Genomic DNA, 27,852 nt, shown 5'->3' with positions numbered 1-27,852 from the left:
GCTTTGTGAAGAGTATCAAAGGTTTCCATTTACAACGTGTTTTTGCAGCGTTGAGCTTTGTAGCCAATCACAGACATATCTGTTGAGCGTGCAATTGCCAATCAGATGTTTAAGTTAGTCAGAATCCGTTTAAAATGGTGGAGGTTTTGTTCAGCGCGAGTTCTGCACGCTCACAAATCCTTTCATTAAAACCAAAAAAAGTATAAACACTATGTCAATGCAAATGCAGTGTCAATGCAATGCAAAACAATAGAGCTGCCGCTTTTTGTATGTAATATATTATTAACAGAAAGAAGCAAGATAAAAAATATGACTATTTTGGAAAACCTTGGCTAAAACTGAAAGTGGACTTCTAATGTTACTGATCTTTACAAAAATCGCTCCAACACAGTTATAAAAGCACTGTGTTTTAGCCTGTTAGAAAAGTAAACTGTACAAGGACGATTCTGAGAAATCACACAGAAGGAAAAAATCCTTCCTTCCTAGTATATACCAGTGTCCTCTAAAACAGTCACCTGACATATAACCAGATAAAACACTGAGAATTGTGGTGGAGGCATTCTCCCATCGGCTTACAATGATATTTCTTGGTATAAAAGTTATTTTTACCAAGAACTCCAGTGGTCCTGTGGGTAAGCCTCTTGCGTGACAGGAGTATCTGATTTGAATCCTGTAATGTAATTTATTTATTTTTTTGTTTGTTTTGTTTATACATTTACCAAATGCACAATTCAGCTGCAGATAATCTATTAAAACTACGCCAAAACACATTTTTGTGCGTGTTTTTATTATGTTTATTTAAGACAAAATTAGAATTTTAATATCAATCATAAGCAAGTAATAATGGTGTGGCCACGATGCAAAGCAGACACATTTTTTGTAGGATTAATTTCTTATACAAGGCTCCATTGAAAATTCCAAAACATAATTTTTGAGCTAGTAACGGAGGCTTGACTCTTGAGCCATTGATATACAGGCTAATGTCAGGGCTATCTGGGTGTGTGCTTTGAATGCATGCACAAAGAAAACTTCTCACATATCATGAGAGTACCGAATTGAGTTCTCTTTTGCACCTTATATAATATAATATAATATAATATAATATAATATAATATAATATAATATAATATAATATAATATATCCTTACAATACAAAGATAGTTGTACAAGTACACACACACAACCACAAAGTATTGACACAGATGTACACAATGTCATGACTACATACAGGCTGAACAACAAAAAAGACTGGGATGTGTTTTCTTTCACCAAGTACAAAAGATGAAAGAGGAGAAGCAAGCAAACGAGAGGGAAAGGGTCAATCTAGGCCATGACAACAGCAGCGTATTACCCATGATTCCTGCGCCTCTGGCGGGAAGGGAGAGGAGTATAAAAACACACACACATAAGCATGCAGACAGCTAGATGTAGGTCACAGACATAAGTGTTTATGTGTGTATATGACTGTTATATAATCTAGCTGATGGTGAGACAGGACACTTCTAAAAGAGATGCAAATCTGGACAGCATGGGAAAAACAGTCACTCCTACACGCCTGTCATTACAATTAACGTTAGTCATAGGGGCGAAGTATAAATAGCAGATCGCTCTTGGAGTGAATAAGTGAATTATATTGGCTGTTGGTTTATGTAACTTGTTAGTATGTGGAGAGTCATATACCATATATTTTCTTAACATGCAAGAGTTTAGGTTAAATGTATAAGGGAAGGTGTAAAACTTCGCCCTTACTACTACTATAATATAATATTATTTATGTTAAATAAATAACATGAATTGATATTTATTGGCTTAATTAATTGACATCATGCAATTAATTTAATTATTACATTTGGTATTAATTTAATCAATCTGTTCATTTAATCGATTATATCCCTTATAATAATTCATTAAAAAAAATCATTTCATTTCATTGAAATGAATTGTAGATAAAACACACCACATGGCATTGCTGGAATTTCTTGAAATTTCATGTCAACTAGTCTCGTGCATGTCTGGGCTGGGAACACGGCAGAGAGATGGAGAGGGCGTATGTAGAGTGACAGGAGACAGGCTGCTGACAGGTGGAAAGTTGAGACATGAAGAGGTAGACAGGTAAACAGGCAAAGATACAGTGGGCATGAGATTTGACGAGGAGTGACGCAGGGGTTGAAGTCAGGTGAAGTGTCTGAGCTGGGATCATCTGTGTGTGAGGGTCTCAAACAGTTACAGGGATTGGAAGATACTGACAGTAAATCAATGATCAAAAGCACTCTAACCCATACTGACAGAAGAAAAACTCACCTGAGCCAGCATACTCTAACTGATTCAGACATTCACACTTTACAAAGAGACACATGGACAAATGGTGAGGGACAGTGACAGGTTAAAGCTACACAGAGGATCATGTGGAGGTCAAGGCTTAGCAAATCTTAGGATTAGAGTTCAAGGTCAGAGGTGTATCTCACGAAACAACCGCTGAAGCAGTGCAAATAATAGTATCTTCCCTTGGCTTGCTTGCAAAGGTTACGTTTTTAGGTGTGCAAAAGTATGTTACAGAAAGCGTTAATTTTATGGACAACCAAGAAATCTGAAGAACAATGAAATCCAAAATCACCTTATTAATATAACATAACATAATACAATTAGTGCTGGGCAACGATTAATTGCATCCAAAATTATATATGTGTGTGTACTGTGTATAATTATTAATGTGTATATAAATACACACATATGCATGTAAATATTTAAGAAGTATTATATTGTATACTAATATATATATATATATATATATATATATATATATATATATATATATATATATATATATATATATATATATTTTTTTTTCGTTGGCCAGCACTAAATATAATATAATATAATATAATATAATATAATATAATATAATATAATATAATATAATATAATATAATGCTTTTGCGCCCGCTTTACTGTGTTCATACTGATGGAAAGTTACTAAAAATAAATGTGATCTGAATCCAAGCCATGCCAAAGATGTACTGCTGCCAAGTGCGCCAACCCCAAATCCCAGCCAGCGCTCCCTCTAACCATTAGGGGGTCATTCCAAGGACGCCCATCTCAAAAATCCAATATTGCACCAAATTTTCACTGACAATCATATTTCGTAATAAAACAAAAAACGTAAAATATTAATTTAGAGAAAGATCTTTTTTTCATAGACAAAATACATAAAGTCAAAAGTTTTCATTTGTGGTAATGATATCATTGGCTTAAAGGTCCTAATTACTCCTCATGACAACAACAGGGTATGTGGGCCACACTGAGGCAAGAGTGAAGATTATATTAGGCTCAGTGCATTTGCCTCTCAGCTTCATTCACAGCGGTCCCAAAGGGTGAAGGCGAGCTCCCCATACGAGCGCTTTCCGACAGAGAGAGGCTCTGACCTGGTTGTTTTCTTTTGGAAGCCTCCTACTGGGAGATTGCGTGCTGGAGGAGAGGAGCTACGATGGGATCTGGAGAAGGAGGGGGGCAAAGGGGGGTTCATTTAAGCCTGCTGGGCACTTACCATTCACTACTGCATTTTGATTGGCTGCACGCAAAGTTCTCCTTCTCCTGCACTCCACTGTATCCATGGAGCTGAAAAAAAGCTGGTGCTACCAAAAACACACCGACAGCCAATCAGAAAGCGAATGGCGAGGTGGAGGGGAGGATGAGGGCACTGGAACAGTAGTCCCGACTTAAGAGCTTGCATATGAATATATGAATAGCGATGAGGTAATGCGCCAAAAATGCACAACTAGCGCAACAGCGACACTCTGATTAATCACGGAATTCAACCAATAACTGACATTCCAGTCTGAGATGCAGAAATACATCATCAGTTATCCTGGTAAAAATGTAAAATAGAATGAGCTGCTTTTATATCCGCTCCGATATTTTACAGTAATCTAAATGCATGTATGCAATGCAACCGATAACATATGGCATGCTGGAATTCTGCAGGAGCACTGCAGCATGGGAATCCACGTGCTCCGCCATACTACGCTATAGTTGTGGCGGCATAGAAAAAAGAAAAAAAACAATCTCCCCCTCCGTCACGTGGGCACGGCCGTGGAGTGGCTAACCGGCTGCCTGGGGCATCGAGGGGGAGGGGAGCGAGTGAATTAGTGTGTTTTCATGTGCTTGCTTATTTGAGTGAGTGGATGTAATAATCCAGTTATGTATGTGGTGAAGTATGTGCAGAACTGATCCTAATGGGAGAATATTGCCAGAAGAGCGACACTTACTGTAACAAAGCAGCCTTGTCTAAAATCTAATTTATAGAGGCTTAGCCAGAGATTTATGCAATTCAGGCTTAAAATACACATTTATTGACAATCAATTTCCAAACGTCAAGTGTGTGTCTGTGATATCTGTTAAGGTATGCTCAAGTATGAGTAATGTGTGCATGCCTGTGATGCATCATGCAGTGTCACTCTACAGCAGCATCACTTACATCCTTGTCTGCAGTTTTAACTTGACCTAAATTTCCCGGGGCGTGCCGCCACATCGTATTAGCCGAAAAGCTGTGCTCTGATTTCACCCCGAACCCTTGAAACCCACCCAGTCAAACAGAAAATGGGGGCGCAGATACCCTTCATTCAGCCTAAAAATCTTGCATGACCTGCCTGACCTGCCTAACCCCAACCGGCTGAGTTGATGAGTTAAATAAAATGAAGGAATCAAAAGGATGATGGATGAGGGGAAGCGTGCATTTGTTTTTGACTTGTAGCTCCGCCCACACTGGCCACACTGGAGTAAACAGCCGCTTTAATGCCCTCTTTAAGCACAAAATCAAAACAAACTGCCGGATAAGCCAATGAGGTTGCGGCGCTCTTGAGGGATGTAAGCTATTGGTGCCTCTGGTTTGAATTTTACTGCAACAACACTGTCAAATGACAACCGTGACATTTGTAGCTTTGATGTAACCTGCACCATGAAAAATAGTGACACACAAACAGCGTGACGTTACTGCTGCTCACTTACAATTGTTATCATTTAAAGAATTTGCATAATTCTCAAGTAGGTGGTGGTGTATGCTGATAACCGAAAAGGTTGAGAGTAGGATTTTTGGTTAATCTCTCCTACAATAGGACCTCTTAGGCGGCGATGTACCTTTCACGATCAAAGCCAGAAACCATGGCAACCGAATATCATAAGCCAAAACAGGGCACCTCATCTGAAATGTTGGGAGAAGGAATTTTAAGCTGCCCCATTCCAAACGTTCAAAGTCTGTTTAATCGACAAACATGCATCACTTCCATTTCTGAAGCTGTTGAGATTAATGTAATCTTTCAGAGTTCCTTATATTTTGTAAAGGAACAATGAGTTACACCAAAAAAAAAAAAAGAAAGAAAGAAAACTGATAGACAGAACTTGCATCCTGCCTCCTAAATGTCACAGGTAGTGTAACGTCCATGTTCGCTTCAGAAAACAGCAGAACTGGAGAGAATTCATGTGTTGGTGTCCTTCATTTACAGTGAAGGTCTTTAAGATCTGAGAAAGTCATTTGGCGCAAGACAAGCGCAGGACGTTTAGCCTCTGCATACAGATTAACACTGGCTATGGCACTTTCACAGCCTCAAGATGGAGATCTTGGCTAGAAGTTTGCATGTGTAAGAAATACAATGTCAGACCCCCTATTTGAAGCACTGATGTCTCTCTTGGCTATCAAAAAAAAAAAAAAAAGACATTATTTGACAAAAAGAAAATGTCAAATGCTTGTTTCAGTTTCTTTCGGTTTGCTTAATTCAGAATAAGAGTGTGGCGGTCAGGAGAGTTGTTCGTGCGGAGTGTAAAGGGTGGGGCACTGTCAAACTGTGATGGGATTTTTGGGGTTGTGTACAACATGAGTTGGATTTACGCTAAGAGGCTTGAGATGGATTTTTAGGCACAGAGCACCCTCTGCTGAAAGGAGTGTGCAGTCGACCACTCCCTATTCTCTGGAAAATAAAATAAAATAAAATAAAAATGTATTGTATCAAGAAAATACTAATACCCACAATTCTTAATTTAGGACTGATGTAAATTTCATAATAAGGTAAGAAAAGGGTAAAGGAAGGTGAAGTTTATCATGAAAAATATATTTTTTTATATTAACCATTGGGGAGTGGACTGATGAATTGGGCACCAAGACCAAGAGCAGGTATTAAGAAAAAATATAGGAAGCCTGCACTATTTTCATAACAGACTTAATGATGGCTTCATAAAACTTTAGCAAAAATGGTCAATGGAGAATGATCTTGACATTAACACAGCAGGGGAATGACAGCGTCTGTAAAACGTATGTGGTATGCATGGGTGGGCGGTAAGTGCAGTGTGTATATGACACATGGTAAATGAAAGGGGAGCTAAACCAATGAATATTTAACTAATCCTTCCTCTCCCTTCAGCTGCATCAACATGTCTCTGAGAGCAGGCACTGACTGACTCACAAAACACACTGCCATCCTTCTCATACCTAAAAGATGTCTCAGATCTCAGTGGCTGCGTCTGCTCGCTCAGCAGCACTTCACCTCATATCATGTCTTAAAAGGGCAATTATTGCCAAAGGTCAATGGAAAAGCAAAAGTGCACTTAAAAACACAAGTGTATCCAAATTCAAACTGAAATATGTATATTTAGCTTTGTTGAATGGAAACTTCTCTTCATTTACTTAAGTTACTTTCTACTTTGTAGTAGAATTAAAAGGTTAGCTCACCCAAAAACTGGGTCCATATGAATGAAGCGGTTTAGTCCAAATCTTCCGAAGAGACACGATTGTGATGAACTAATTTTATTTATGAATTCAAGGATAAACAATCATTAACGCACGTATCAGTTATGGTAAACGGAAGCTCAAGCATATTCGCATGACATGCGAGAGTCAATGAGGTTCATTCTCGTGTGTTACACAACATGTTTAAACTTCTGTAAAAACCAATGAGGTTTGTTCTTACGCATCAAGCAAGTACAGTTGAGCTTCTGTTTATGTTTGCTGAGCAATGTTAAAGGGTTAGTTCACCCCCAAAAAAATTTTCACGTAGTATAACTGCGTAGCGCTTCTGTGTTATACGTCACACGCATCACACACATGACCAGCGTCGGCCAATAGTGAGCCTACGTGTGACGTACAACACAGACGCGCTGCGCAGTTATACTACGTGAAAAAACTCGAGGCCCAGAGAGAAGGAAATGAATAGTGGAATAAAGTCGTTATTTTTGTTTGTTTTTTGCGCACAAAAAGTATTCTCGTTGCTTTATAAACTTAAGATTGAGCCACTGTAGTCACTTGGACTATATTAACAATGTCTTTAATGCATTTTCTGGGCCAGCAAGTTATAATGTCTTAGAAGCCTATGGAGGAGTGAGCCAGCTCTCAGATTTAATCAAAAATATCTTAATTTGTGTTCCGAAGATGAAAGAAGGTCTTACGGGGTTGGAACAACATGAGGGTGAGTAATTACTGACAGAATTTTCATTTTTGGGTGAACTAACCCTTTAATGTGAATAAAAGCCTAAATCCAATCTGTTCATTATATAAAGTGATCGTGTCTCTTCAGAAAATTTTGGACTAAACCGCTCGATTAATATGGATTAGCTTTACGATCTCTTTATACGTTTTTGAAGCTTCAAAATGGTTGTTGCCTAGCCGCCAACGGAGGGACAGAAAGCTCTCAGATTTTATAAAAAAGATGTGTTACGAAGACGAACGAAAGTTTAAGGGTTTGGAACGACATGAGGGTGAGAAATTAATGACAGAATTTTTATTTTTGGGTGAGCTAACCCTTTAAGTCCTACACCCACAGCTTTGCTAAAATGTAGTCAACTATAGGCATCATTTGAAGTTTTGCCCCCCCAAAAATTACTTTTATTGTCAATTTCACTTATTTATTCTCATCATTAGTTTAGTTACCTACCCCAGAATAGATCTTGGGATAGATGGATTGTTGTGATAGTAAAGACATTCTAGGGCCTTTCTAGGGTTGGTCACTAATGTCCCCTCTTCACTGCCCAGCTAGTGACAGGTGGTAGTACAATGACATTCAGAAATACCACCCATACATTTATTAAGTTCAAATCGGATTCAATCATCTAATTCAAGTCAATGTACAGTATCATTTTTAGGAATGAAGATAGTTACCAAAATAATACATAATTTGCCACTTTCAAAAAGTGATGAAAGTGTCTAAAATCCAGAAACAACACACATGTGTAGGACAATAACTTATAAGTTTGCAAATGGCGCCACCTGCTGTACAAAATAAACAATTACTTTAACACTCCAACACCACCAAATAAGCATTACACCAACCATTACCATAAATTTAAATTAGAAATACCATGGCAGAAAGCTCAAAATCAACTGAATCAAACACACATAGATAAATATGGAAAACAACAGAGTTTATTTACAACACACTAGATTCAATAGTAGATTTTCCCTGTGGGGCAATAAAAGAGGCAAAACCATGAACCATGTCCAGAGAGCAGAATATTAGTCATTTGGGATGGACCTTCTTTGTGGTTTTTTTGTGTGGTTTTTTTTTACTACCCAGACAAATAGCGACATACTAAAAAGCATTAAAAACATCTTCTAAACCACAGAAATGGAACCTGGAAACCACCCAGAACACCCTAGATTTGTGTCAGGGCATTCCCATTCATACTAAAACTATCTGTCATTTAGGGCTCCAACACTTGACAACACCAATGAATTTTCATGATTTCTAGTCATTCATGACTCTTCCAGTCAATTAAGCTAAGTGATTTTTTTAATCATTTTATAGAAATATAAGATACAAGTATAGCATTGATTTTTAGTTGAAGAGATACTTTACAACAAAGCAAAATCAATTACACAACTGTTCAAAAGTTGGGGGTCAGTATGATTTTTTAAAGTTTTTGAAAGAAGTCTCTTAGGCTCATCAAGCATAAAAATACAGTATAAAAACAGTAATATTGTGAAATATTACTACAATTTAAAATACTGTTTTCTACTTTAGTGTGACATACTTCAGAAATCATTATAATATGCTTTTTTTTTTTTGCTCATTTCTTATTATTAACAGTGTTGAAAACAGTTGGGCTGCTTCATATTTTTGTCGAAACCACGATACATTTTTCAGAACAACATTTATTTGAAACAGAAATCTTTTTTAACATTATAAATGTCATCACTTTTGTTCAATACAATGCATCCTTGCTGAATAAAAGTATTCATTTCTTTCAAAATAACAATCTTTTAAGATTTTATTAATTTTCATTATCATTTCAGACATTTGAAATTCCCTGGACTGTAGGAAGGCAGTTCAAGACACCAGTTTAATTATAACCAGAGATGGTATACACATGATGTGGAAGAGACTTGTTTTTCAGTTTCGATTATTAATAACCAGCAATCCAATCTCATTTGTAATCAAAATGCAGATGGACAGACTGTAACTGTCTAACTGATACCGCCAGACATCTGAAAATAATCAGGCATGAATCATACAGTTATTCCAACAACAAACAGCTCAGAGCAATCGTGTAAATCCTATTAAAGTGGTGAATCCTCTTGTAGAGGCAGTTTTCAAGATTACCAGACAGTGGCAGCATTGGCTGATATGCAGGGGGGAGGGGCTGACACTGTTAAAGATGACCTCAGGCTCCACTGTTAGGCATATATAATCCATTCTCGCCTTGCAAAACTACAAGGCGTTTTCATTGGCTCCCAGCCACAAGATTTGGAATAATCCAAATGCTAAAATGAAATTTTGTGAGTGCATTTTATGAACTAGGTGTCTGCTTACAGATAGATGTCAAGATGAAAAGGGTGTGTTCTCTACCTCAAAGTCAGCAATTATGTGTGCACCAGCTTGTCAATGTATCCATGGAAACAAAGGCAAAAATAAACATGGGTGGTTAGGGGAAGGAAATAATAAAAATAAAATAATTTGGGGGAGGAAAAAGACGCAAGCTAAAAAAAAGTCATAAGGGCGGAGGCATGTTGTCATCTAAAATAAAAGTTGTGGTAGTCTTTTCTTCCCTATTGTGATGTACATCCAGGTGAAACAGATTCGCGAACAAGAAAAAAAAAAAAATTGTGTGCCACACTTGCCCGTCGGCCCATCGGAATCGTTGATCGTTTGATATTGCTGAGATCTCACGTGAGTGACCAGACAGACAGACAGACAGACAGATAGACAGATAGACAGATAGATAGATAGATTTTTTTCCAGCATTGGCAAGTTAAAGCTGACTGAATGGTTAAGAATAACGGGTGATATTCATTAGTTATTTGTTTATGGGTCATTATCCAGCTTTCTGCACACTTTAAAGAGATAATTCAACCAAAACTAAAAATTCTGTCATTGACTTCCTTCCATTTGTACTATGGAAGTCACTGGGGACCAGCAACTGTTTGGTAGCCAATATTCTTCCAAATAGCTTTTGTTTTCAACAGAATAAAGAAACTCATACAGGTTTCGTTCAACTTGAGCATGAGTAAATTATTACAGAATTTTTATTTTTGGGTGTACTATCCCTTTAAATCTGGCACAAAGTTAAAGCATTGCACTAAGATTGCATTTATTGTAATTGGCCAGTTTGTTGAGATTGTTTCAGTTATTTACAGAAAATTACTTTTATATTTAAAGGTGTTAACTATATTAATCTTACACTGCAAAGTACAAAGGATTCAATTAATCGCAACAATTTGTGACAATTATTTAATGAACGAAGCACACCAAAAAATGTAAGATAAAGCCCTAAAACAGACAATTGATCACCATAATCGCAATTATTTCTTTGACAATTAACCGTCAGCCAAATTTCATAATCGGGACCGAACCTAGCCCAAATAATCCCCTCTTTCATCACACGACAATGCATTTCTAATGTATAACATCTAAACGTTCTTGCCCACCCGACTGAAAACTGGCAGGCATTCAGTACCCTCTCCATGCTCTGAGAGAAACCACAAACAGCTATTCGCTTAGCTTTAGACTCTCCTCCATCATGCATATAAATGGGGCCACCTTCTCTAAACTTTGACACTATGATTACATAAGCCGCCATCCTAGAGGAACAGGAAGCTGCATTACTCAAGCCTTCTTTATGTCCCACAATGCCATTCACTTCCGCAGTGGCCTTGTTACACAATCTGGGCTCACATCTCTGTTGGAAAAAAGTGCAAAGCAAGACGTTCTCTCTCTTTTATTAAAGCTTGAAAAACAATTGTGACAGAACTACATGCCATCAACTGCTGGGAAAACTGCACTGCTTTCTCAGATGTCAGACTATATAGTTGAAGATGATCAAGTATAAGTGTATAAAACAAAACAAAAATACTGAATCAAGTAAATCATAAAACAATAAACACACACAAATATTTGCTGTTTGTGTCCAAAGCTTAAACGAAAGAACCCAAAGCTTGTCTCAACGCTCAAACCAATTATAAATACTAAGACAGATGATAAACTCAAAGACTGCTTTGCACCTGCAACACATCAACAGCCGTGAGAACAGGAAAACTCCACATACCAGAAAACACTGAAACAAGAATGTCCCACACCCCAAATCCAGCAGCCCAGAGCAGAATCATATGAGAGCTAGAGCACCAGGACACCCAGAATGCTGAACTGACAAAAGAGAGTCAATGCTAAGAAATCAGGGGAATGCAGGAGAGAGGAAGTGGTTTCTGGACAACTGAACTGTGGTGTCATTCAGATGTGAAGGTCTTGCAATACACTTTAAAAACAATTTATAATGAAAACTGAACACCTTTACATGTTCAAGATACAGCACATGAACACTGTGTTCAAAACAAATGTAATGCGATAAAACAGTCAAGTGTTCTTCCTAACCAACTTTATGCATCAAGTCATTTTGACGGTCACATTTTTTGTTGCACTGTCAGTAGCTCCACCCACAGTAAAATCTCATTGGTTCAAACTCCTGCACTGCGTGTTTGTATTTTAAATGTCAAATATATTTTAACTGGCTGTGATTTTGTTGCTTAGTGCAACATTTGGTGCAACAAACTTGAAGCATTGTACCTAGCTAGGAAGATGTGTAATATGAAAAGCAATTACAGCACAGTAACTGTAATATGGCAGTGATTTTAAAGGGGTCATATTTTACCGTACCATGTTAATGTAAGTGCATTTTCAGAATGAGCTGATTTTTGTGGTTTAGTTTCAACAAATTCTTCATGTTGGTTCTGAAATTCAGATTTAGTAAATGTATTTACACTACCAATCAAAATTTTCTTTGCATTAAATTGATCAAAAGTGACACTAAAGACTTTTACAATGTTACAAAACATTTCTATTTAGAATACATCAGTGCCATCTTAATAGGCTAATTATCCTAGAAAAAAATATTACAGTTAATATAAAAATCTGAACAAAACAGTTGCTACAGTTCACATCAGTTCAAGTAGTAAAATAACTGCACAGTAGTTGTAATAGAGTTGTGATTGTGTGTTGAGATGCTTACCAGCAGAAAAGCAGAGGAGGTGACAGAAGGGAGGCCTAGCCAGGCACTCGCCAAGGTCGCAATCCTACAGAAGTACTAACAATCTGCAAAAAGAGAAGAGAAAAATAATTTCTCATTATCACCGCTAAAAATAAGAAAAATAAAAAGAAACAGAGCTGTGAAATCAATCACTGAATGTGCTTTTAAGCAGCATTTCTCCTTTTCAATTCCTCTAAAAATGTGTCTGTTACAGTCTTTCTCCCCATTATTTCACAATTCAAAGCCTTGAATAATCCTTAACATACTAAAGCCAGACTAATGTATTCTCACAACCTAATCACTCAGTGTACATTAAGTTCCTGAATTTAAACTTGCTTCAAACGTCCTTCTATTTCATGTAGGTTTGTTATACCACGCCAGAATAATTAGCCCATAACCACAGAAACAAACAGAGTGTCGTCTTGTGTCAAAGTTATCAAAACAACTACTGTGCGCAGCTTTGGTCTAACGGCTGCAGTGAATCAAGCCCTCATCATACCACAAGACTCAAGCTTGCAGATGTGTGGTTTGAACAGGGCAGGGGATGTGCTAGATTTGTAATAATTATATTCTTAACATTCAAGCTGACTTTGTCCCCTCTTCATGTAATGCCTGTAGGCTGAAAAACTGCCCTAGTGGTAAAGCGCTGGGAGGTGTTCTGGCCACTTCCTCTTGTGCAACACTTCCTCCCATTCACGACAGACTTCAGCTTTCCATTGTGCTTGCTAGCTTCACCCTTACCTTGTGTCAGTGTAGACCATATAGTGCTGTTATTTGACAACCCGTAACCCTGCTAGACATCAGTGTGTGACACATCCTGCATCGTTTGTGCCAAGTATGCTCAAATCATGAAGTTTGTTGAGAAGAATGTTTTATTATTTTTCTAAACAATCAAATTAATGCTTTTTGCATGGTTGATAAGAAAATAAACACACACACACACACATTTAAGAAGGGACCAGAGCCATGTCGAGACCAGAATATCATAAAGACTACTGAGCTACTATCCAGAACACACTAGCAACCACCTAGCAACTTTAGAGAACACCAAACTGCTACTTAGAAACACCTTAGCAGCAACCATCCAAAACACATTTGCAACCACCTAACAACCATCCAGAACACACTAGAAACCACTAAGCAACATACACATCCAGAACACCTTAGCAACCACCAAAAAACCCATTCAGAACACCTTATCAACCAATTATTGACAGCCTACCAACCAACTAGCAACAGCCCAATAATCATCCAGAACACCTTGGCAATCACCTAGACACCCTACCATCCAAAATGCCCTAACAACTGAATAACAATGCAACAGCATAAATCTGGTTTATATTCATATCCTGTATTTTTTATATATATAAATTATACCATTCAGTTTCTTTAGTGGTTCTTGAATGTCTGCACTCTAAAGCAGATGTCTGAATTCTTTCTCAGAAGCACAGAAGAACGAAATTAAAATAAATATAATTTAGTAACTAACTTAAAATTAAACCAACATCATGAGATTCCTTACAATCCTTTTGCAAGCTTTTATTCACTAGAAATTAAAAATGCAAATGTAATATAAAATGTCAAATTAGTTTTAGTTCATTAGGACACTAAATTCAATCAATGCTAAATTAATTAAAACAATACACACCATCCCATATATTCACATGGGCTTTTAAAGAGTAAGATTACACAAAATATTTTGTCATCTTATATTTCAAATAAGTATTTTATTCATCATGGCTCCTCCAGGCTTGCTGCTCTAGTCGGTGTTACCGGTGTTACAACAGTACACTGATTACATTCAGAGTCGCAGCACAGTGCAGCAGGAGTCAGATTTCACTTATCACATGACAAGAGGGATGCAGTGTTGCCAAGTCCGCGGTGTTCCCGTGAAATTGGGCTACTTTCACACTGTTGCCACAGGTAGTTTTTGTAGGTAAAGTCTTGGAACGAGATTTTTACAAGGAGACCCCTCCCCCTGGAACGCCATTGGGCTAGTTTTGGCCGTGATTGGGCTAGTTTTTATTAGCAATTGGGCGGGTTTTATTGTGTAGACCTGACAACTCTGGAGAGATGACTGACAAGACAATGGCAGAGAATTTGGTGAGCAACAGATGAGCACCCCTTTCAATCCGATCGAAATTTTGTTCGGATCGAGCTCAATCGGATCGATTAAGGTGTTTACAATACGGCTTTTAAGTCCGATTGAGCCGTCAATCCGATTACTAACGGATTATTTGGTTGCATGTAAATGTAGCCAGTGACAAAGTACAGCGTACAAGTTATCTTAAGTAAAAGTAAAAAGCAAGTGGGCGTTCAAAGGCGATTTCAAATCAATACCCTGCATATATTGATTGCGGCTCCTTGATGCCTGCAAATTATAGGCCTATACACAGAGTATGCATAAACGCGTATTCAAAAGTGGAAGTGAAAAACGAACATGCGTTCATGAACAATTAAACGGCTTCATTCATATGAGCTGTTTACAGTGCCTTGATGAACCTCTTCCTCAAAGTTTTAGTTGTGTGGACTTTGAATGGAGGGACAGAAATCTCTCAGCTTTCATTTAAAATACTTTCATTTGTGTTTCGAAGATGAACATGATGAAATTCGTACAGGATTGGAACGACATGAAAGTGAGTAATTGACAGAATTTTCATTTTTGGGTGAACTATCCCTTTAAATCTGAATAAAACATTCAACCTATTCTGAGCAGTGTGAAAAGCAAACAAAAGCAAAAAAGCTAAAAATGCTTGACAAACTAGCAACTGCGAATTCCTGACTATGTGTAATGTTACTCTTTGTAAAATACTCTTAGCTTGACAGATTTGTCAGAAGGTCAGATAAAGGCAGTTAAAACTCTGCTTGCACAAGAGTCATGTTTCCTTGAGAGGTGTCATCATTCCATCCCTCCTAAAACACATCTGAGGTCAGTAGGTTCAAACTGGCAGTTTCTTTGCCATTGAAATTGCAAAAATGTCCATTTGCTCGTTTCATAATCTTCAGTCAGTCTAACAATAATCTCCAACATGATAAAAATGCTGAAAATTGCTCAGTCTAGATCCAGCATTGAGAAAATGTAACTCAACAGAGCAGATCAAACCATGAAAAAGAGCATGCCTAACCAACCATGCTGTATGTCACGACTACACATTGGTTCGGTGGTCAAACAAAGAGTTGCAAGGACATGGTCATCTTGCTTTAATAAAATGGAACCCAGTTCAGATAAGACAGATAAGACGGATTCACTGGCATTGTTGTGATGCTTTATATTTAGCTAACAAACCATCATTACAGGATAACACGATTCTATCATGTGTAGACAAAGAAGGATTTCTGAGCAAAGAAGGCTGCTGAGTGGTAGAGGAAGTTTTTAAACTAACAGCTCCAGATATGGTCTCTACTAGATCTTTACAAAATCGAAGAGAATGTAGATGTGGATATTTTGCATGCATGGATCACTACATGGGAAAGTCTCTGAGGCTTATCTAATAGATTTGATCTTTTTAATAAAAAAACTAAGTTGGCACATTGGGTGTGTTGGTTAATGGGTTTAATGGGCCTGTGCTTTATAGGAGACACAGTCTAGCCTAAAAAAAACCCACATTAATGATGTTAAACGTTAACCTTGCCTTCTTGCTTCCATACTGAGAGTTGAGGAAATGGTCTAAATAATATATGCTGTGAGCCTATACAAAATGACACCCAATTGAGTTAACAAGCCTGTTGATTTCCATTAACTGTAACAGATAAACCAGGCATCCAGCACAATCCAAATATTATCCAACATCTGTTCATTCCTAACAATGTTGATGGAGAACAGCAGCGAAATCCAGTCACTGCAATTAGCAGAGCAGTGGGAAATGCTGGAGTGCAACTGGACCATCAGCTGCCCATTGTGTCAATGCTTTGAGAGCATGCTCTACTCTGCAGGACAACTAGATCTCACATTAGAGTGAAAATCATTCAATGGACTGCCAGAGGCATAATGCAGATCATGCTTTGTGAGCTTTGCATGGATCACATTTTCTCTTGCATGTCTACAGCATTACATACATGTAAACATTATGAAGACAAATACACATAATAAGTGTTATGGTCTATGTATGCAGCATGATATTTATCTTCTACAAGGAAAATTGAGAAAAAATATTTTGTAATGGTAGATAGATAAAAAAGATTTAAAAAAATTTGCTCTGCAAAGCACACCAGTCTTTCTTTATTTGCTATCTAAAAGACAATACAAAACGCCTCTAGTTTCTTAGTGCACAATTCTCTTAATAATACTCTATTATACGCTACTGTATAATAATAATAACAACAACAACAATTATTATTATGCATTGGTATCAAACTAACAATAAGCAACTATTTTTACTGTTAATGTTGATTTATAAATATATTTTGTTTTTACCAATTCATTAATCAATAATACATGTTTGATTCATGTCATTCATATACACATACACAAACACACACACACACACACACACACACACACACACACACACACACACACACACACACACACACACACACACTAATGTTTATGAAAAACAGACAGCAGGGTTTTAACGTCCCTCCCAACATTTCCTTCTCTCTGAATATTCATTTTCACCCTGAAATGTCACATTACAAAAGTAAAGTGCATTACAAACGTGTGCTCAAGTCTAAACACACACCATATCAAATATTTCTTTTCCCCATCCTGAGTCTCAGTTTTATGCCAGCATACTAAATGAATCATCTCCATTATTGCATAAGCTCATTCCTGTGGATGACTTTATAATCATCGTCACTTGATTGAGCCTGGGAATGCTGCGTTACTATGGCAGCTGCTGAGATTCTGACACCCTAAAGGTCTAATGAGAATTCAGAACTCAAAAACACGGAACATCATACTTGGAACGTCACCAAGGCAACAGCTTGGAACCCCTTGCTGTGAGGGGCTGGAGCTCTGGGAGAGGACGGGAATCATTATGCCTTTTATTCGACGAAGTGAAGCTAATCACTCTGGAAATTGACTAGTTTAGTTTACATAAGAATCACAGTGTAAACGTTACTGAGTGAGTGAGTGCAGCAGAAGGCAATTTATTAGCATAATACAGAGTTGGCAAATCCCATGAAATAATATAATTAGTGGTGGTGTTTGCTTATAACATCACTATATCTACTGGTCACATTTACACAGTAAGTTGTATACAGTACCTGTTAAAAGTTTGGAAACATTACATTTATTTATGTTTTTTGCAAGAAGTCTCTTAAGCTCACTGAAAAATCAGCTTTATCATCACAGGAATAAATTCAATTTTTGAATAGAAATATAAAAATAGAAACAATTATTTTAAATTAAAATAACATTTCACAGTATTCCTGTTTTTTATATAATATATATAAATCATCACAGAAGTACCAGGATAAAAGTATATAGTTCGGATATAAACACTGATGTCTATGGTAGCGATCAAAATACACTAAAAATCACCTTTTCAAAGTAAATTGATGCTTCACATAAAGATTGTATACATTTTTCAAGAGATTTGTAAAAAAAAAAAAAAGAAGTTTTTATGAGTGAGTCATTGAATCATTCACTCAAACAGATTTAAAAAGTAATTCATTCATATTAAATATTATTTAAATAGAATAAAAGCAATTAACATTTTGTCAATTTATCCAAAATGACGCAGCTCTAATGTAGAGTAACTCAGGGGGAAAAGGATCAACAAATGATGCAGCCGGATTTAATCCTGTGCCGCTCGTTTGAGCACCACAGCTCATCTTGTGAGAATTACACACAGATTGCTGAAGGACAGAAGGATTTTATTCACTGTGATCCATATAAAATTGACCTAAAATCTAGGCAATATTAAAGAGTTATCTAAAAAAATAAAATAAAAACTTTTCCAGGAAGCTGAAATCATTTACAGAATGATTTTTTCTCTATGTCTGCGGTTCAGAGAACAACAATACAGATGATTACTATTGCAAACACATGTATATGAAATGGAAATGGAAAATCAGCATCTCTAATCATTTCTCTCATAGTCTTGTTTCTGTCCGGTACGGTACTGTTACGGTACAGGAATAGCTCACCCAAAAATTTTTATTATTTCATTTATTCTCACTCATGCATGGCATGCCATATGATTTACTTCAGCAAAACACAGAAATTCAAGTCATTATTGACTGAAACTTGCACTCCATCACAGAGTTTAATTCTAAAAGCAAATCAGGATGGTATTCCAGAAAGAAAGGTTATCTTACCATCAAACGTTAACCTCTCGATTGATTAATCCAAACCTTGCTTCCTCAAGGTATACTGGTTCCAAAACCGTGTCTGGGACTTAGTTCAGCCAACCCATGGTTGAGTATGTTAACAGTTAACGCACAAGACATTATCAACAGAGCGACGAATCACCATGGAAACGGACGCTAAGAAAAAGGGGTTTAGGGGTAGGTTCAGAGTTAGTACCCAGTTATTGTAATTACTATAACAAGTACATAGTATATGTACATGTGGAACAGGACTGTAAAATAAAGTATTTCTATTATAGAAATACATTATCTATAGCATAAAAAAACGTTAAATTTTACGGCAATGTTTATTATTCTGATTATTCGCTAAGAATTGTTGTTATTTTTTACCACCATTCTTCAAATAGGCTACCCCAATGCATATCACAACTGATGAACTCACATACAGTAGGTGTGTTACTGGCCACTGTTTTATTCAACTTGCGTAAAACGCAAAACACATTTCTATGGATGTATTGGATATTCGGTGTGGTGATGAACATAGCAATGCTGTAACTGCGGTTGCCTATGCTGCCGTCGTGTTCTTCGCTGGATGAAGGTAAGGTGCACATTGAATTGTGTTGACAGAGTTCAGCGATTCGGAGCGGAGGGAAAAATCACAGAGTTCATTTATGAAGTTGTGTGAACAACACGCATCATCCGTGTATGTCCGAGTACATGTGCACTTTGGTCAGAGCAGTAATAATGTGATTATATTTGCATGCCTGTTTATTGGCATACGTATGGTTACACATAGTATAACTACAATCGTGTAAAACTATGATTATGAGCTTAAATCGCATTAAGTTGATTTATGTATTGTGTTTACATGAGGTAAAGTTTAAATTGCAATATCCTCAAAATCCCATTTTGCATTATGAAGGTGAATGTTTACATTCATGTTTACATTACGTAGTCATTCACTCTGGTTCTGTGAACTGGATCAACTGATTCATTGAAATGATCTGATTCAAATGAATTATTTGTTCACAAATCGAACACAAGAAAAGAGCAGATATCAAGTGAATAATGACTTTTGGTCTGTTTCTTTACATAAAGACATACAGCTCAGAAGTCACATGGTCTACTATTTTGGTAAAATGCTTGGTGTCTTTTTTGAAGCTTAAAGGGATACTCCACTTTTTTCGGAAACATTTTACAACTCCCCCAGAGTTAAACAGTTGAGTTTTACCGTTTTAGAATCCATTCAGCCGAACTCCGGGTCTGACGGTACCACTTTTAGCATAGATCATTGATTCTGATGAGTCCAGTAGCATTTCTTTCAAAATGACCAAAGAGTTTCAATATTTTTCCTATTTAAAACTTGACTCTTCTCTAGTTAAACCGTGTACTAAGACCGACGGAAAATGTAAAGTTGCGATTTTCTAGGCTGATATGGCTAGGAACTATACTCTCATTCCTGCGTAATAATCAAGAAACTTTGCTGCCGTACCATGAGTGAAGCAGGCGTAATGATATGACGCAGCGCCTGAAAATAGTCCCCAGCTCAGTAACTTCCAACGTGACCGGGACTAAGTTTGTCTAACCTATTAGACCTATTTTCAGGCGTTGCGCTCCAGTCATGTTCATTGTATAGTTGCATGGAAAAAAGCACCCAGGCCAGTACATTATACAAATGTTTTCCTTTTTTTATCCCACAGATGAAATGAGGTCATATGGGTTTGGAAGAACATGAGGGTGAGTAAATGACACAAATTTTGGGAGAACTATCCCTTTAAAGTGCAGAAAGTACACACAACTGCACAGGCCTAAGCCTACGCTAACTGTAGGCTTTTATTTACCCAAGACAGACCTTGTCTAGAAGATAACAAATGTAGAGAAACTGCTTGCAGTGGGAGGTTGAGTCATCTAACAACATTATTTACTGCCTTCACAATTACTGTCTTTACCCCCCACACCCCTAGTGCTGTCTATTTGCTTTGACCCACACTAAAACAGTGTGGTTACTGTCCCTGAAGGTGAAATCGAAGAGGTCGGTGAGACAGCAGCATGGGTTAGAAGGAAGCTGACATAGCAAATATAAGCACAACTAACAGCTGACAAACGCAACAGTAACTAGAGACACGCTCACATGCACGTCATCCGTAACTGCCCTCAGTATATTATATACAACATAAGAAAACCTTTTGAAAAATGATCATCTACGTTTCTTACACAAAGCATTTGAGGACCAGAGAAAGCATGTGTACCTCTAAAACCTCAACCTGGATTAGTGTGACTCCTAAAATGGACCATAGAATGAAACTGAGTCTGACAAACGCTTAACTATGAAGATTATCTTCCAAACAACTGAAGCAAAGCAACTGGTTCCATTGAACAGTCAGTGTTGTACTAATATTTAGTTGAGTGGAAATGATATGACCAAGAATCAAACCGGTTGAAGCTCATGTTCTCTTAGGTGGACTGTGACTGTATCCTGATGATACAGAATGAAAAACCAATCAACAAGGTGTGTGTTATTAAATCTCCTGATGATAACAGATCAATAAGCACTTAAACATCTAGTGAGGCACTTTCTTTGCAATATGACCAACACAGAATCAATGGGTGTTGGATTTCACTCCAAAATAATATTTATTCTTTAAAATGGTTTCACGTTCACCATCAAGTACATTGAAGTTTAAAACAAACATACAAACAAACAAACAAACAAACAAACAATGTAGGACAATCTTAAAGTTAGCATAACCGTTGTTCCCTCAACATTGTTTTTTGGATTATTACAGAACATATAATCTGTGATTTGCTATATGTGTGGGTTTAACTGTGGTTATCATGAACTAAATGTATGTTACTATGGAAGACCAAGGGTAAATTTTAATAGTACTCAAACAGTCAGAATATTATAATTTTACCATTTAAAAATGAGTTGTTACAATTTTTACGTCACTGTTTTTGTTAATGAACAGAAATTTACATCTGCATCCTAACACAAGCTACTACTATTACGGTCAACTCAAGCTACTGTCAAATGTGCGTTTTTAAGAGACAAAACATGTAATATTATTAATATTGCAGCCTGCACTGAAAACTGTGCTGAAGATACGTGTCAAAGTCAGGCAACACAAGCACAAAGATTTGGCATTTATTGTAATAAATTATTAGCAATATCGACTGATATAAAAAAAAATATCGTGATCATTTTGTGGGCCATATTGCCCAGCCCTAATACCCGGACAGTTAAAACTGCAGTTTTTCCCTTACATTTTATGGTTTTAGGTTAAATACTTTACTAAAATTAATTTGTGAATATATTGTGAAACATTACTAGCTAAAATTATTTGATGAAACATTCTAGTAAGTCTTTAGGGACCTCACGATCCGAGTCACAATCCAATTCCAAAACCATTCTTGATCTACTTTTTTATTATTAGTTTACCGACTTGAAAATCTTAAAATCTTTTCTTTATTTAATTACGTATGTACTTTTTAAAATAATTACAAATGTATAAAATACAAAAAAAAGTATTAAAACAAACTAATATATAGCTTTAAAACAAAAGCAAGAAGTAAATAAAAAAAGAGGAACAAAGACACATTACAAGCAATAAACTAAAAGTGCTTCCAGAATCTGAACGTTTTCTAGTCAAGAGCAGCGAGTGATTTCTCTCTCTCACATCTTTACTGTTGTTTGATTATTACTAATGACATCATAGACAGCGGGAAATCTAATAAGCTGCATTCACACTAATGCAGCTCTCTTTTGAAATATAAGATGTTTTTGTCCAGTCAATCATTAAAGCATTTTGAGATGCAACTATAGTACATTTAACAACATTTAGTACGGAGTCGCACACAACCACATACACAAGCACTCTTCACAAAGCGCAAGTGAGCATTTGAAATTGAAAGCAGCCTTCTGTCACTAAGTTTCATATTTTTTATATATAAGCCTGCTGCATTACAAACTACATAAATGATGCCTCCGTAGAGCATTTGAGGAAAATACCAGCGGGTGAGACCGCACACTGCAAGCGTAACATGTCAAGCAATTGAAGCAAATGAAGCCAGCAAATGTCTTTGTAATTCTCTTCAACCTTTCTGAACTTTATGAAAGATTATTTTATGCCAAGTTCGAGTGGTGTGTGTGTGGGGGGAATTGGAAGCAAGAAGAATATGTTTCTAAAGCACACATTATCTTAATCGGCATGCGGTTAAAAACTAAGCTCAGAATCGATTCTGAAATTCTCAGTATCGATCCAGAATCGTTGGAGAGAGATTCACGTTGCATCGATATTTTTCTCCCACCCCCAGTAAATACATACATAAATGTTCAAATGTCTTAACGCAGATTAGTAAACCTTTTCTTTTGGGCAAAAGAGTACATGTGAAGCCCTGGGGTGGACCATCTAAAACCAGCCAAAGCCTCAAGCATGAAGAGTCATGAGCTGACTAATAAGGCAAAAACAAGCTTGACTCATTTCCTCTTTAGGCCCTGGGACACCTCAGACATCACCTCAGACAGCACTCACTGTGCTGCTTTTATTCAGCTGTATTTAATTCACGATCATGTCACTCATGTTTTCTGACTGAAAGCAGAAAGTCTAGTATTCTGCTTTACTGAAGATTGGCATGTTAAAGGCAACAGATGGATATTGTTGGGTTTCCTTCCCAACTGTTGGCAAGTCATCTGTGCCGGTCGCCCTGTTCAGCCATCCTCACCATGGAAACGAGTGGGAGGAGGTGGGCACACAATATATGTAGAGTGTCAAAGTGACACAGCCGAAGTGAAATCTGAAAACAGGCTCATTGTTGCCAAACAAAAGAAATTACAGAACTGCAATTTAATTGGGCAATTAAATTCTAATTTCCCATTTAGCAATTTTCGGGAGGTCTGACTTTTACCAAAAACATTTAACTAAATCTACAACATTTCATTGTGTGTCTGTATTTGTATCTTTAAAGACATAATTGGCATCTGCAACATTTAACTTACAAAATGTCTTCTTTTTTTAAGGAATACAATATAAGGCAGGGCTTAAATGTGTTCATTAGGATTTGGTTGGGTTGTGAAAAAATTGTCTTTAAAAAAAATTGGTTAAGATTTCTCTAATCTTCACCCGTGCAGCTTTGGATAGACCAGCAGAAAGAAGTTGCTGGAAATTGCCATAACCATAATTATGAGATGGCAACCTGTGACTTTCAACCCGGAGCTGTTTATGCATTTCTTGGTCAATATATCAATGATGAAATGAATCTGCAGCAGTCAGGTAGTACAAGTAAGAGCTCTGTAAGTTGTTTACGTTCAATATTATTGTAATGTTATGTGCTTTGAGACATGAGGTAATTGAAAGCCGTCTCTCGTCTTTGCAGACTCTGCTGTTCATGTCTTCTGAAGGAGTGGCTTTGGAGAGCGTTCTGAAGGGAGGGTGGGATCTCATGCTTTCAAAGCTTGCTATTGCTAGCCTCTCTGAAATTGCCTACCAAAACAAAATCTCCAAAACAAACACGAAACACTAAAAGGATCACACCCCGATTTTGATGCATCCGCCCCAACATTCACGTACACGCTATGCATGCAACACACACAGTGAACGACTATGGCATAATCTGCCGATGTACAGTACCTGCCGCCTGAAAGTATGAGGTCATCAATAGCCGCTTTTCCACTGTCGGGCCAGTGCGAGTCATGGCTTTCAACGGGCCGGGCTGGGCTGTAGCACCGAGCCCAAAACCATGCTGCGTTTCCACTGTCGGGCCAGAAGCTCCGCAGTGCTTCACTAAAACCAGCCCGTTACACACCTCTCTGGAACAACGTCATACAAACTCATAATTTCACCCAGAAATGGAAGTTTTATCAGAAAACGAATCAGAAAGAAATCACTGGAAACTAGCAAGATCGCAAAACGAACATGATAAAAAAAAGATATGCACCTCTTAATGTTGTGGCGGTATTTCCATCAAGAGGTGCATAAATTTTTGGTCAAGATCTTGTGGCGAGTCAAGCACTCTGTAAAGTCTACTCCAACACATCCTAAAGACTTTCAATGAATTTAAGGTCTGGACTCAAAGGTGCCATTTCATGTGTGAAAAAGATTCTTCATGCTCCCTCCCAACCATTCTTTCACAATTTGAGCCTGATGAATCTTGACATTGTCATCCTGGAATATGGCCATGATGTTCCAACATAGTCGTTTAAGAAACAAAAAGCTGAACGCTTCATTAATTAGGGTTAGAAAAACTGTTGCCAAACATATAACATCCTAGAAACATAGCCTAATCACAGCAATAATGATCCGCATTTGCCCATTTAAATCCAAACAATCCAAATCCAAATTTTGTTTTGCAAGGCAGTGAATTTATTCATATTTTGAATTAGTTTTTATTTTTATATTTTCCATTTTTATTTTAATCTTAGTTAAAGGTAAAGTAATAGTGTGTGTGTGTGTGGGGGGGGATTGCAAAGTTCACGCCTCCTTAAATCAATAGTAGTTGGAAAAAATTTCCTTTCAAGCACATGGAAGTGCCAGAGATGTGTGTGTCAAATCTGTTTTCATTTCTATTTAACACTTCACAATTGAAATTTTAGAATCCTGATATGGCAATCAAGGGGAAAAAAAAAATCACACTACTCAGCTCAACAGTTACTGGTTGACATGTGGAGACATGAAATTAAGACATTACATGCTTCTGCAAGACAGAGAACAGAGATCACCTGAGGTTAAAAAAATCTATTCAAGTCCACAGGGGCATTTATACGTGCTTTTGAGGCTTAACAACACATATCAGTTAATGACGTAACACTAAAACATTATTCAACCTTCAACATTCTTTAAAAAATATCTACAAAACGTAAAAAGCATTACAAGACAAGCACACACATAACATAAGAAATATGATGTTCATTTCCAGTGGTAAAGGCCAATGTGAGGTAAAACAGGAAGTTTCACGAGCCAGTTCAGAAGAAAGATTAGTACTAACAATAAGCTTCCTTATGTCTTTCATAGGCAAATTCTACAGATTAGCACTCTTAAAACAACAGGCCTACAGTTTTGAGATCACACTTATCCCACTATAAAATTTGCTATGGTTTAACTAACTAAACGCCCAGCACATAATTCTCATAAAATTGCTTAAATTAATGTTAAAGAAAATGAGGAAAGAGTGCACTGCTTCAATTACAAAATGTACATCGACCATCACCGATTTGTACACTGCATTCTTGTGAGAGTTTTACAGCACCAATCCTTCACTAACCTCCAAATACATAAAACACTTTTCTTAGAACTAACATTCTTACTGGAATGAAAAGAAGTGCTAATTACAATAATGTATGCACACTGGGCTTGCAAAATTAAAATTGGAGTAAAGTGACTGTGGGTGCATCTGTTAGCTTTGAGGACAACTATATTGCACACCTGAAATTACACTACCGTTCAAATGTTTGGTGTCATGTTTTTTTTTTGTTTTTTTATCTCTTGCTCGCCAAGGCTGCAGTTTAATAACCAAAAAAATACTGTAAAAACAGTAATATTGTGAAATTATTATTACAATTTTACAATAAGCATTTTCTATTTTAATGCATTTTAAAATGTAATTGATTCCTGTAATGGCAGATCCGATTTTTTTGTGGAAACTGATGCATTTAGTTTCAGGATTATTTTATGAACAAAGTTCAAAAGTCTCTACTGTCAAAAATCTAATTTAATTATTGAAGTATTTTAAGTATTTACTTTATTTTCTTTCTCACTGATTGCGAAGGAAGTGTATCAATGTATTTTTGTTTGGGCAGTGACAAACTCCTGTATATTTAAAAAAGGGATCAGCTGTCCCAATGCAATTTCCTGTTTCAAGTGGAAATGCATCAACACCAGAGAAAACAGAGCTCATCATCATCATACCATTTCATGGGGTCTCTAACAATAAAAAAATATTCATGAGCTTTCCAAAAAAAACAGGTTTGAATTCACTTAGTTTCCTCAATAAAAAAAATTCTGAGGAATTTCCACTTTTGCAGCTAACCTGCAGATAACAATGAAATATGCACTGCGCAAATATTATAGCTGATAGTTTAGCCATGAATCAAGAGCACAGGGAGCAGTATAGTTTAAAAACCCAACCACTTTAAAGGGGCTATATGTAGAATTCAGAAACTGTAAGAAACTAAACATGATTTAAAGTCCCCATATACTCGCGGCAAAGTTCTTTTTCGTTCTTCGCTTAGAAGTAAAAAGAAGTACCTTTACAGTGATATACTGTTAATGAACATCCCAACGCCGCTCACACAAAAATGACAGCGGTGAGAAAATAGCAGTTACGAAGCATCTGATCATAGTGATGTGGATATGTTTGCACAAGATCTGCAATTCTACGGCATCATGTCGACAGATCAGGTATGCTCTGTTATGATAGTTTTTATTATAAAGTAGCCTATATTTGATACTATAGACTATACTATAAAGATCTGGCTATGTCAGACAATTGTTTGAATTAATCCCTTTTCTTTACATGACACATTGACATTACAGTACAGAATGGCTCTTTCGGCATTACCCTGGCCTGAACACTGTAAAAACGTCCTGAGTAATACATAAAAATCTGTCTACTACAAGCTTTAAATGACCTAGGGAGTCTGGGTAGGTCTCGTATTAATTACAAGCTGTTCACACATGGACAATAAAAAAAGCAATTAATACATGAATTTATTTATTATATATAGTCCCTTTAATACAGTTAAGGTCAAAATTAATTCAAAACTTCTTCAATTGTGGACTGTTAAATAAAATTGTATACCATTAATCTAAATGCTTACTAAGGCAGTCCTCTCTCAATCAATCAAACAAACAAACAAACAAACACTAATGGACACACCTATCACTTCCACATCAGATACAGAAGCAGATTACGAGTACCTTTATTCATGAAATCTGTCCGTTAAACAAGCAGACCCACAATGTTTACTCCTCATGGTCCGACATGCAGGCAAAGCAAAGCATGCTATGCCTGAAACCTGGTCCAAGTTTTGGAAAGAAGCCTTGATCAAGTGACTTGATCAAAAATAAAGTAAAAACAGTTTTCTATTTGAATATATTTCAAAAT

At 36.9% G+C, this 27,852-nt stretch overlaps 1 protein-coding gene and 1 long non-coding RNA gene across 4 annotated transcripts in view; both read right to left on the bottom strand.

Moving 5' to 3' along the window:
- The window catches only part of LOC309509385, a 217,691-nt gene extending 210,831 nt beyond the window's left edge, over positions 1-6,860 (bottom strand). The window contains exon 1 of the long non-coding RNA XR_014209888.1: positions 6,727-6,860. This is a non-coding gene — a long non-coding RNA (uncharacterized lncRNA). The remainder of the gene's footprint in view (positions 1-6,726) is intronic.
- fam49bb (family with sequence similarity 49 member Bb) overlaps positions 1-27,852 on the bottom strand; it is a 46,426-nt gene that overhangs the window by 16,906 nt on the left and 1,668 nt on the right. For 2 of the 3 annotated variants that reach the window (XM_082184015.1, XM_082184016.1), the window contains exon 2: positions 12,481-12,563. The gene's annotated coding sequence lies outside the window, so the exon portion shown is untranslated. Of the gene's footprint in view, positions 1-11,523; positions 12,346-12,480; positions 12,564-27,852 lie in introns of those variants that run through there. The other variant, XM_082184017.1, reaches the window with a different exon arrangement.

Source organism: Leuciscus leuciscus (genome assembly GCF_965113295.1).
Source record: "Leuciscus leuciscus genome assembly, chromosome: 11".
NCBI classification, from domain to species: domain Eukaryota; kingdom Metazoa; phylum Chordata; class Actinopteri; order Cypriniformes; family Leuciscidae; genus Leuciscus; species Leuciscus leuciscus.
The sequence above is the reverse complement of the archived record's forward strand: the minus strand, read 5'-3'. Positions and strand labels throughout refer to the sequence as shown.